At 41.3% G+C, this 13,681-nt stretch overlaps 1 pseudogene; it reads right to left on the bottom strand.

Annotated features, from left to right (window-relative positions):
- Window positions 1-11,873: 11,873 nt before the first annotated feature.
- Window positions 11,874-13,220, bottom strand: LOC138871052 (pentatricopeptide repeat-containing protein At4g21190-like; annotated as a pseudogene).
- Between the last annotated feature and the right edge of the window lie 461 nt (window positions 13,221-13,681).

Here is a 13,681-nt window from a genome sequence, read left to right as displayed (position 1 = left end):
TTGAATCTCATATAGATAGCTCTATTTCTCAACTCCTAATTAAAGGAAGAACTATGTTGGCTGCTCTGTTTCTCTGAATCTAGTTACTGACCAAAAGCTCAAATCATGTATATGTTCAAATCTCTAACACTTTCATTTTTCTTTTGGGTTATACGAAAGTTTGTTGGGTTTTCTTAGGATTTTCCAAATACAACAAGAATGAAGGAAATTTTTTACATTTGGGGTAAAGATTCTAGAAGGCAGAAATTTTAACATGTAGCTAGCAATAATTTTTATCTTAATGTTTTTACATTTGTATTCTCATATTTCATCTCAAATTTCTTTGACCCATTTGAATATTTACAGGAATTCGTACAGATTGTGCCATCTAAGTGTTGTTATTTGCTGATTCTAAGTCTTGACCGAACTCTCAGCTATATATTTTCCTAGGTAAGTGAAAGTCTCTTCTTGAAAGTCCCTTTGGTGTTGTTATTGGGATTGTATGTTTGGTCTTTCATTATTTCTCTATTCTTATGTGGTTATGTTTTTTCCCATAAATTTAGCAACTTTCTAGAGCCGAAAAATGCAGAAGTGTCACGACCCAAATTTCCCATCGTCGAGATCGTGATGGCGCCTAACGTCGCACTCGCTAGGCAAGCCAACGTTAGAGGTTTATTCACCTTTTCCCTTTACATTTTATAATTATAATTAACAAAAATATATCAAACTGAAATAAATGCGAAAGTACATAACTAACTGATTATCCTTATACTATTAACAAAATTGAAATCGTTATCACCCAGAAACTGGTGTCACAACACACGAACATTCTATGAATATCTACAAGTATTGGTCTGAAAGAAAAGTACATCTATCTCGAAAGAAAGTAAAACAGAAATGTAGAACATAGAAGGGGACGCCAGGGCTTGCGGACGCCTGCAGGACTACCTTGGGTCTCCTTGATGAATGCGTGCAACCAACCTCTCGATCAGCCACAACCAGCTCCAAAATATGCACAGAAAGTATAGAGTGCAGTATCAGTACAACCAACCCCTTGTACTGGTAAGTGCCGAGCCTAACCTCGACAATATAGTGATGAGGCTAAGGCGGGACATTTATAATATAACCCGCATACAATTGATAATAAAGCAAAAGGAAGTACTGAACGAAATGAAACATTAATTTGCAGTAAATAAATACGGAACTCAGTTATCTTGACAGTACTCAGCTATAGCCAATCCTTAAGAGAATTTCAATATTACGGAATAAAATCACAGCAAAGGAAGACTACATAAACAACAAAATGATGCGGCGCGCATCCCGATCCCACCATATCATCAGTAACAATATGAACATTCACCCTTATTACTCCTTGTTGCGGCGTGCAACCCGATCCTACCAGTCCACCCTTATTACTCCTTAATATATCACCCTTATTCCTCCGGTTGCGACGTGCAACCAGATCCCACCTGTCCACCCTTATTGCTCCTTATTGTGGCGCGCAACCCGATCCCACCAGACAATCACCTTTAACCCTTATTCCTCTTGTTGCGGCGTGCAACCCGATCCTACCATATTAGTACCAATCAAAAAATAAGTATAATAACTTTACAATTTAGCTCAAAAACCCTTCACAATATTTATACCTCAAACCAAGCCAAATAGAGACTATACAATTATGAAACCTCACTCCGTTATTACTACACAGCGAGACCAACCAAAATGTATCATGAAACACCAATAAACCAACTTAAACCAATAATATAATACAATGAAACTACGGAACAATTAATATTTTCAATAAAGAAAACAACATTTAATAAAAAGCAATTAGACATGGAAACATTAATAAGCATGTAACAGTTAAGACATGAAGACAATATGTTAGAAACGGGGAAGGGAACATGCTAAACAAATAATCTGACGGCGCATAGGTACTCGTCACCACACCTATACACCACGCACATGGAATTTCACATAGAAATTAAGTCGGGGATCCCTAATCCCTCGAGTCAAAGTTAGACCAAACACTTACCTCAATCCAATGGCCAATTCAAAGCTCAATTGCCGCTTTACCTCTCAATTCCACCTCCAATCCACTCGTATCTAGTCATAATTAACTTAATAACATCAATTATTACTAAAGAAATCAATTCTAATGCATAATTATAGGTTTCACATTTTTTCCAAAAAGTCAAAAATCGACCCGGGCCCGCTTGGTCAAAACTCGAGGTTCGGACCAAAACCCATTCACCCATTCACCAACGAGCCCAAGTAATTGATTTGGAATCTGACCTAAATTTGAGGTCTAAATCCCCAAATTTGAAATTCCTATGTTCTACCCAAAAATTCCCAATTCCACCATGAAAACCCTAGATTCTAGGGTGAAATCTTGTAAAAGAAGTAAAAGAGAGAAAGAAATGAGTTAAAAATCACTTACTTATGATTTGGGGAAGAAAAAGTATTTGAAAAATCGCCTCTTATGTTCTAGGGTTTTGAAAAAGTGAAAAATGAATGAAATGTCCCGTTTATATAGCACCATCTGATCCTCACTACGCGGTCCGCTAAACTCCGGGTGCGGCCGCGAACCTCCACCGCGGTCTGCAATTTTTTGGGTGCAGCCGTAAAACCTGAGCCTTACCCTACCGCGTCCGCGAAGTCCCCACTGCCGCCGCGTTCTTCAATTGTGGTCCGCGAAGTTTCCACCGCGGTCGCGTTCTTTTACCGTGGTCCGTGAATTTCACTCCGCGGCCGCACTCCTAACAGCTGAGACCTGCAATCTCTGCAACTATCCAACACCTGGTCTTTTCCTAAGTCTAAACATCTCGTAGCCTATCCGAAACTCATTCGAGCCCTCGGGGCTCCAAACCAAACGTGCAGACAAGTCTTAAAATATCATACAAACTTGCTCGCGCGATCAAATTGCCAAAATAACACCTAGAACTACGAATTACGCACCAAATTGCATAAAATTTTCAAGATAGTTTCAAAACTTCTATTTTTTCAACCCAAGGTCCGAATCACGTCACATAAACTCCATTTTCATCAAATTTCACAGACATGACTCAAATATTATGTTAAACCTGTACCGGGCTCCACAACTAAAATACGGGCCCGATACCAACGAGATCAAACATTAATCAATTTCTTTAATTCCTTAGATTTTCAATCTTACAATTTTTATCAAAAATTTATTTCTCGGGCTTCGGATCTCAGAATTCGATTTCGGGCATATGCCCAGGTCCCATATTTTACTACGGACCTATCAGGACCGTCAAAATATGGGTCTGGATTCGGGTCCGTTTACCCAAAACGTTGACCGAAATCAACAAAAATTAACTTTTTAGGCCAAAAATTATTATTTTATAAATTTTTCCCATAAGGGCTTTCCAGATACAATCTTAGACTGCGCACGCAAATCGAGGAGAGATAATATAAGGTTTTTAAGGCCTCGAAATACGGATTTGAGTTTTGAAACAGAAGATGACCCTTTGGGTCATCACATGCTCCACCTCTAAAACAACCGTTCATCCTCGAACGGTCATAGAAAAGTACCTGAGTCGATGAAAAGATGGGGATATCTGCTCCGCATATCGGACGCGGACTCCCAGGTAGCTGCCTCCATAGGCTGACCTCTCCACTACACATGAACCGAAGGATAACTCTTCGATCTCAACTGATGAACCTACCAATCTAAAACAGCTACCGACTGCTCCTCGTAGGTCAAATCCTTGTCCAACTAGATAGTGTTGAAGTCTAACACGTGGGATGGATCGCCGTGCTACTTTCGAAGCATGGACACATGGAATACCGGATGGACTACCGATAAGCTGGGTGGCAATGCGAGTTCGTAAGCCACCTCACCCACTCTCCGAAGAATCTCAAAAGGCCCAATGAACCTAGGGCTTAACTTGCCCTTTTTCCCAAACTGTATCACACCCTTCATGGGTGAAACCCAAAGCAACACTCTTTCTCCGACCATGAATGCCATGTCACGAACCTTACGGTCGGCATAACTCTTTTTCCAAGACTGTTGTACGAAGTCTCTCCTGAATGATCATAACCTTATACAAGGCATCCTACACTAAATCTGTACCCAATAACCGAGCCTCCCCCCGCTCAAACCATCCAACCGGCGATCGACACTGTCTACCATACAACGCCTCATAGGGAGCCATCTGGATGCTTGACTAATAGATGTTGTTGTAGGCAAACTCCACTATCGGTAAGAACTGATCCCAAGAACCTTCAAAGTCAAAACACAGGCGTGGAGCATATCCTCCAAAATCTGAATAGTACGCTCAGACTGTCCGTCCATCTGGGGATGAAATGTTGTGCTTAACTTGACCCGCATGCCCAACTTACGCTGTATTGCCCTCTATATATGCAAGGTAAACTGCGTACCTCGATCAGAAATGATAGACACGGGCACACCATAAAGACGAATAATCTCATGGATATAAAACTCTGCCAACCGCTCCGAAGAATAGGAAACTGGCACAAGAATGAAATGCGCGGACTTAGTCAACTTACCCACAATAACCCATACTGCATCGAACTTTCTCTGAGTTTGTGGGAGTCTAACAACGAAGTCCATAGTGATACACTCCCACTTCCACTCAGGAATCTCAATCTTCTAAAGCAAACCACCAGGTCTTTGATGCTCGTACTTTACCTGCTGACAATTCAAACACCGAGCTACATATGTAACAATATCCTTCTTCATCCCCCTCCACCAATAATGCTACCGCAAGTCCTGATACATCTTAGCGGCGCCCGGATGAATAGAATACCGAGAACTGTGGGCCTCTTCTAGAATCAACTCACGAAGCCCATCCATATTAGGCACACAAACACGACCCTACATCCTTAAGACTCAATAATCTCCAACAGTAACCTGCTTGGCATTACCGTGCTGCACTGTGCCCCTAAGGATAAGCAAATTAGGGTCATTATACTGATGATCCCTAATACTCTCAAACAAGGAAGAACGAGCGACTGTGCAAGCTAAAACACGACTGGGCTCAGAAACTTCCAGCCTTACGAATTAATTGGCCAAAGCCTGAACATCTAATGCAAGCGGTCTCTTATCGACTGAAATATATGCAAGGCTACCTATACTAGTTGACTTCTTACTCAAAGCATCGTCCACCACATTGGCCTTCCCATGATGATACAAGATGGTGATATCAGAGTATTTCAATAGCTCCAACCACCTTCTCTGCCTCAAATTGAGCTCCTTCTGCTTGAACAAATACTGCAACCCCTTTATCATCCATAAACACCTCACATAACACGCCATATAGATAGTCCCTCCAAATCTTCAGCGCGTGAACAATGGCTGCTAGCTCTAAGTCATGAACTGGATAATTCTTCTCGTAAATCTTCAACTGCCGTGAAGCATATGCAATAACCTTGCCACCCTGCATCAATACCGCACCAAGTCCAATACGAGATGCGTAACAATATACTGTATAGGGACCTGAACCTGTGGGCAACACCAATGCCGGTACTGTAGTCAAAACTGTCTTGAGCTTCTGAAAGCTCACCTCACACTCGTCCGACCACCTAAACGGGGCACCCTTATGGGTCAACCTGGTTATCGGGGCTGCTATGGATGAAAACCCCTCCATAAACCGATGGTAATAACCCGCCAAACCCAAGAAACCTCGGATCTCTGTAGCTGATATGGGTCTAGGCCAGTCCTTGACTTCCTCAATCTTTTTAGGATCCACCTAAATACCCTCTGCTGATACAACGTGACCCAATAAAGCAACTGAACTCAACCAAAACTCATATTTCGAAAACTTAGCATATAACTGGTTGTCCCTCAGAGTTTGAAGAACGATCCGAAGATGCTGCTCATGCTCCTCTTGACTGCGGGAGTAGATCAAGATATCATCAATGAAAACAATTATGAAGGAACCCAGATAATGCTTGAACACCCTATTTATCAAATCCATAAATGTTGCTGGGGCATTTGTCAAGCCAAATGACATCACTAGGAACTCATAATGCCCATATCGAGTCTGAAAAGCTGTCTTAGGGACATCAGATGACCTAATCGTCAACTGATGGTAGCCAGACCTCAAATCAATCTTTGAAAACAACTTGGCACGTTGAAACCGATCAAATAAGTCATCAATCCTCAATAATGGATACTTGTTCTTGATGGTGACTTTGTTCAACTGCCGATAGTCTATGCACATCCTCATCGACCCATCCTTTTTCTTGACAAACAATACTGACGCACCCCAGGGCGAGTCACTAGGTCTAATAAAGCCCTTATTAAGCAAATCTTGCAACTGCTCATTCAATTCTTTCAACTATGGCTGGGCCATACGGTACAGAGGAATAAAAATGGGCTGAGTGCCTGGAGCCAAATCAATACAAAAGTCAATATCCCTGTCGAGTGGCATCCCCAGTAGGTATGCAGGAAATACCTATAGGAACTCTCAAACAACTGGTACAGAATCCATAGAAGGAACCTCAGTACTAGAATCATGAGCATAAGCCAAATAAGCCAAACACCCCTTCTCGTCCATACGCCGAGCCTTCATATAAGAGATAACCCTACTAGTAAAATGACCAGGAGTCCCTCTCCACTCCAATCGAGGCAACCCCGGCAATGCTAAGGTCACTATCTTGGCGTGGCAACCCAATATTGCATGATAAGGTGACAGCCAATCCATCCCCAAAATGACATCGAAATCAACTATATCGAGAAGTAGGAGATCTACATTAGTCTCAAACCCCCAATAATAACCACACACGAGCAATAGACACGATCTACAATAATAGAATCCCCTACCAGTGTGGACACATGTACATGAGCCCTCAAAAAATTACGAGGCACAACCAAATATGAAGCAAAATAAGAAGACACATAGGAGTATGTAGACCCTAGATCAAATAGAACTAAAGTATCTCTACTGCAAACCAAAACAATACTTGTAATAACAACATTGGAGGACTTAGCCTCAGGCATGGCTGGGAAAGCATAACATCAGGGCTGGCCCCTACCACTTTGAACCATATCCTTGGGACGACCTCCTGCTGGCTAGCCTCCACCTCTAACGGCCTAACCTCCACCTATAGCGGACTAACCCCTACCTCTGACTCCCTGATCCCTACCTCTAGCTGGCTGAGCGGGCGGTGCCAGGATTATGGCACGAGAACCCTGCTGCTGTGGCTGAACACCTACCAATCTCGGACAAGTCATCCGGATATGCCTATACTCACCATACTCAAAATATCCATCCTAATACTGCGGTTGAGAAAGCTAAGACTGACCCTGACGAGCTGGCTAACCGCGATAATAACTCTGAAGAGCATGTGCTTTAATAGGTGTTGGCGGTGCACTATAGGCTAGCTACCTTGAAGGAGGTACATAAGGACCACGACCCCCTGAAGCTCCATGGGATGTCTGAAGTACTGAATGAAACGGCCTGGGAGGATGGCCCCTACCAAAAGTACCTCGACCTCCAGATGAGGTCCCACTGAATCCACCAGAATGGCGCGTCCTCTTGTCAGACCCCTGACCCCTCCCTTGTGATAGAACCATCTCAACTCGTCTGGCCACATTGGCTGTATCCTAGAAAGAAATCTCACTTCCTAACTCCTTAGTCATCTGCAATCTAATAGGCTGAGCAAGTCCCTCAGTAAACCTCATCACCCTCTCCCTCTCTCTCGGTGGGAAGTATAAGAAGAGCATGACAGGCCATATCAACAAATCTAGTCTTGTATTGAATGACGATCATAGAACCCGCTAAAGGCGCTCGAACTACCTCTGGTAGTCCTCTCTCTGAGTGATTGGAAGATACTTCTCCAAAAATAGCTGAGAGAACTGGTCCCAAGTCAAAGCAGGCGACCCAGCTGGTCTAGCCAAACAAAAATCCCTCCACCATTTCTTGGCGGAACCTGGCAAATGAAAGGCAGCAAAGTTGACACCATTGGTCTCCACTATCCCTATATTCCGTCGCACCTTCCGTGACAACTGTCCAGATAGTCCTGGGGATCCTTTGAAGATGTACCGCCATAGGTAGTGGTGAAAATCTTGGTAAACCTATCCAACCTCCATAAGGCCATAGAAGACATAACTGATCCATCGTTGGTATGTGCTACAACACCCGGCAGAACTACCCCAACTGGCTAAGCTACTGGAGTTTGAAACTAGGGAGCCATATGCTCCGGAGTGTGAGTAGCGGGAGTCTGTGCTCCTCCCCAGACCGAGAGATGGCTGGTGCTACAGGGAATGTACTGGCTTGAGTAACACCCTCTATAAGGCCCACTAAATGGACCAAAGCATCCAGAAGTACTAGGGTAGCGATGAACCCCTCTGGAACCTAAGCTGGCCCCATTGGAACGGTCTGGGCTGGAGCCTCCTCATCAAACTCTACCTGAGGCTCTGCCGCTGGTGCTGCAGCTCGAGCTCTGGGCTGAGCCCTGCCCTTGCCTCGGCCTCTAGCATGGCCTCGGCCTTGTCCCCTCGTAGGAGCTACCACGGGGGGCTCGGGCTACTGATCAGCTGATGAAGCGGTACATGTTCTCGCCATTTGCGAAGGAAAAAAGTAGAGAGTTTAATTAGCATTGAGAGATCAAATCGCACGACAAAGAAGAATAGAAGTGAAATTATTCCTAACTCTGTAGCCTCTAGGGGATAAGCACAGACGTCTCCGTACCAATTTCTCTGACTCTACTAAGCTTGTTTGTGAATTGTGAGACCTAGGCAACCTAGTGCTCTGATACCAACTTGTCACGACCCAAATTTCCAACCGTCGGGACCGTGATGGCACCTAACGTCGCACTCGCTAGGCAAGCCAACATTAGAGTTCTATTCACCTTTTTCCTTTACATTTTATAATTATAATTAACAAACTATATCAAACTGAAATAAATGCGGAAGTACATAACTAACTAATTATCTTTATACTATTAACAAAATCGAAACTGTTACCACCCAGAAACTAGTGTCACAACCCACGAACATTCTATGAATATCTACAAGTATTGGTCTGAAAGAAAAGTACATCTATCTCAAAAGAAAGTAAAGCAGAAATATAGAACATAGGAGGGGACACTAGGGCATGCGGACGCCTGCAAGACTACCTTGGGTCCTTGATTGCTTGCAACTGACCTCTCAATCAGCCACAACTAGCTCCAAAATCTGCACAGAAAGTGCAGAGTGCAGTATCAGTACAACCGACCCCATATAGTGGTAAGTGTCGAGCCTAACCTCGACGAGGTATTGACGAAGCTAAGGCGGGGCATTTACAATATAACTTATATACAGTTGATAATAAAGCAAAAGGAAGTACGGAACGAAATGAAACAGTAACTTGCAGTGAATAAATACGGAACTCAATTATCCTTCCAGTACTCAGCTATAACCAATCCTTAATAGGATTTCAATGTTACAGAATAAAATCACAGTAGAGGAAGAATACATAAATAACAAAATGATGTGGCGCTCATCCCGATCCCACCATTTCATCAGTAACAATATGAACATTCACCCTTATTACTCCTTGTTGCGGCGTGCCACCCGATCCCACCAGTCTACCCTTATTACTCCTCAATATATCACCCTTATTCCTTTTGTTGCGGCGTACAATCCGTTCCTACTTGTCCACCCTTATTACTCCTTATTGCGGCGCGCAACCCGATCCCACCGGACAATCACCTTTTACCCTTATTCCTCTTGTTGTGGTGTGCAACTCGATCCCACCATATCGGTACCAATCACAAAATAAGTATAGAAACTTCACAGTTTAGCTCAAAAACCCTTAACAATATTTATACCTCAAACCAAGTCAAATAGAGACTATACAATTATGAAACCTCACTCCGTTATTACTACACAACGAGACCAACCAAAATGTATCATGAATCACCAATAAACCAACTTAGACCAATAATGTAATACAATAAAACTACGGAACAATTAATATCTTCAATAAAGAAAACAACAACTAACAAGAAGCAATTAGACATGGAAGCATCAATAATCATATAACAGTTAAGACAGGAAGACAATATAATAGAAACGGGGAAGGGAACAGGCTAAACAAATAGTTTGGTGGCGCATAGGTACTCGTCACTATACTTATACGCCACGCACATGGAATTTCACATAGCAATTAAGTGGGGGATCCCTAATCCCTCGAGTCAAAGTTAGACTAAAGACTTACCTCAATCCAACGACCAATTCAAAGCTCAATTACCACTTTACCTCTCGATTCCACCTCCAATCCACTAGTATCTAGTCATAATTAACTTAATAACATCAATTATTGCTAAAGAAATCAATTCTAATGCATAATTATAGGTTTTCCAACATTTTTCCCAAAAAGTCAAAAATCGACCCTGGGCCCGCTTGGTCAAAACTCGAGGTTCGGGCCAAAACTCATTCATCCATTCACCCACGAGCCCAAGTATGTAATTGATTTTGGAATCCGACCTCAATTTGAGGTCTAAATCCCCAAATTTGAAATTTCTATGTTCTACCCAAAAATTCCCAATTCCACCATGAAAACCCTAGATTCTAGGATAAAATCTTGTAAAAGAAGTAAAAGAGTGAAAAAAATGAGTTAAGAATCACTTACTTATGATTTGGGAAAGAAAAAGTATTTTAAAAATCGCCTTTTATGTTTTAGGGTTTTGAAAAAATAAAAAATGAATGAAATGTCCCGTTTATATAGCATCCTCTGATCCTCAATAGGCGGTCCGCTAAATTTCGGGCGCAGCCGCGAACCTCCACCGCGATCCGCAAATTTATGGGTGCGGTCGTGAAACCTAAGCCTTATCCTACCGCGTTCGCGAAGTCCCCACCGCGGCCGCGTTCTTCTACTGCGGTCCGTGTATTTCACTCCGCGGCCGCACTCTTAAGAGCTGAGACCTGCAATCTCTGCAACTATCCAACACCAGGTCTTTTCCTAAGTCTAAACATCTCGTAGCCTATCTGAAACTCACCCGAGCCCTCGTGGCTACAAGTCAAACGTGCAGACAAGTCTTAAAACATCATACTAACTTGCTCACGTGATCAAATCGCCAAAATAACACCTAGAACTACCAATTTAGCACCAAATTGCATGAAATTTTCAAGATAGTTTCAAAACTTCTATTTTCTCAACCCAAGGTCCGAATCACGTCAAATAAACTCCATTTTCATCAAATTTCACAGACATGACTTAAATATTATATTAAACCTGTACCGGACTCCGGAACCAAGATACGGGTCTGATACCAATGAGATCAAACATTAATCAATTTCTTTTATTCCTTAGATTTTCAATCTTACAATTTTCATCAAAAATTCATTTCTCGGGCTTGGGACCTCAGAATTCGATTTTGGGCATACACCTAGGTCCCATATTTTATTATGGACCTATCAGGACCGCCAAAATACAGGTCCGGGTCCGTTTACCCAAAACGTTGACCGAAGTAAACAAAAATAAACTTTTTAGGCCAAAAATTATCATTTCATAAATTTTTCACATAAGGGCTTTCCGGATACACGTCCGGACTGCGTACGCAAATCGATGAGAGATAAAATAACTTTTTAAGGCCTCGAAACATGAATTCGAGTTCTAAAATAGAAGATATGAGCCTTTGGGTCATCACAAGAAGCTAAGGTATAATGAAGATCTATTGATTTGCTAAAAATATATGCAAGTAAGCACAAACGGCATTCCCTCAAATCCAAAGTGTAGGTGATACAATGGAGCATGATTTGATATGTTTGTACAGAAAAATCGGTACAAACTGTCAAATATTGATCAGACATATGGTATAAGTCATAAAAGATCAACAGAAGTTAAAGTATTGATTATTATTTAGTTTATGCAAGTGTAGTTTTTAAACAAACACAAGGAATTTCATATACCAGTCATGTCTCATGCCATAAACAAAGCCAAATGCCTCTGCACCTCAGGATTACTTTCTCTTTCGTTTTGACATCCATTGAATGCATGCTTGCACAAAGACTCTTGACCTTGCAATAAATAATTTTATACAAAACCAAAATCTTGAAATGCTTGGCAATAGAGGGTGCAACATATTGAGTAGATTAGTTACTTGTATAAAACTGATGTTCAACACCTGCACAGTAAACAAAGACATTTGACATAACCCTTAACTTTCCTGCGCTTGTTTTCCTTATCTTTGGGATCGAGGGCCTGACTTCCAACCCTTCGCTCTATAAACAAGTCTTTGTACTTCTTAGTAAGCGATCCTTGTCATCAAAAAAGCCTAGCAGCTCATATGTATCAGCTACTTTTTGCACGACTGACTTATCAGGGGGTTTCCGATCAAATGCTTCTACGATTGAATAGCTTAACAAGATCCTCAATCATATGATTACGGTAATATACAGAAATCATAAGACTACAGAATCGCCAGGGCACAGAATGCAGGTCATAACCAATTTTCTTATTCCAAAATTCATGTGCCTCTTTTGCCCTGTAATCCATATCCAGTGCTTTAATTAATTGTTCATACGTTCTCATTGTGTTGCCTTGACCCTTGCTTAACATCCTCTTAATGACTTGAACAATTCTATGCCACTGTTACTCTTTCTCTAATTTGAGCAGTACCTGCTTTAGGGGTCCAATGGGGAAATTCCGCTCCCACGCAACCCAAGCATCAAGTGCACCATATACAGCTTCCTTACTATTCTTTAAATCAAGAAGTGTACTGACAAGAAATATGATCTTGTCCTTTCTTTAGACATTTTCTCCTACTTTGGGCTTGCATTCACCTCCAATGTGGTTATGTGCATTTTCAGATGTTGACAGTGCTAATTACAGTTTCTTCTATGTGATTCTATTTTTGGGTGCATGTTGGTTTTCTTCTTTCTTTTTTTAACAACTACAATTATTATATTAATTTTTTTCACAATTAGTAATTATAATGATCTGGATGCGTTTTGAATGATTAATTAGTTAGACAATTGATTTCTCTTTCCAACTTGAGATATTTTAAATTTGGAATCAGCAGGTATTACCTAGCTTAAAAAGTTGTGTGCATTACTATAATGAACCACTGATCTTTTCTAGCTGTCTAAAAGTTCCTCCAAAATTGTTCCTGGATCTTGCGCACCTTGAATTAGACTCTGTTGGTAAACGATAAACCTATATTCTCTTCTGTACAACACAGAGTTAAGTGATCGTGAGACATCAGGGAAACTCTTGCTTGTATTTCTGGAAGTTACTTTACCTTTTTGGTTCTTGATTTATTGCCATTTCGCTGCTAGATCAAACAGACATTACATAAGATTTATCGCACTAATGTGCTGATTTTTTTTATGTGGCAGATCCTGAAGAAATAAGACTTTAATTTCATAAGAGGAAGAGGAAAATACAAATCTAAAAGTTTAGATGTAAAAATTAAGTGTGGTGGTTAAATGAAAATTATGATTCCAGATGACATTGATAGAGCAGTAGGTTCTGGGGCTAGAGATATTGTTAATTATTGTGGTTTGATCATGAGGAGCATTATTTCGTTCCAAGATGGAAATTGGCAGAAAATAGTTCCGAAACACGGAGAAGTAATGTGGTTAAAGGTCAAGGTAATAAACTAGTTTCAATATTGTATTGACTTTAAGTTGCAAGGTTTATTTATGTGGTTAGGATATTGAATATAATGTTACATTTATTGTCAGGATAAATTTGAAGTTTGCAGCGGGTTGTGAGAGCATAAGTTT

This window comes from Nicotiana sylvestris, chromosome 6 (assembly GCF_000393655.2).
Source record: "Nicotiana sylvestris chromosome 6, ASM39365v2, whole genome shotgun sequence".
NCBI lineage: Eukaryota > Viridiplantae > Streptophyta > Magnoliopsida > Solanales > Solanaceae > Nicotiana > Nicotiana sylvestris.
Note: the sequence above shows the minus strand (reverse complement) of the source record. Positions and strands in the feature narration are given on the sequence as shown.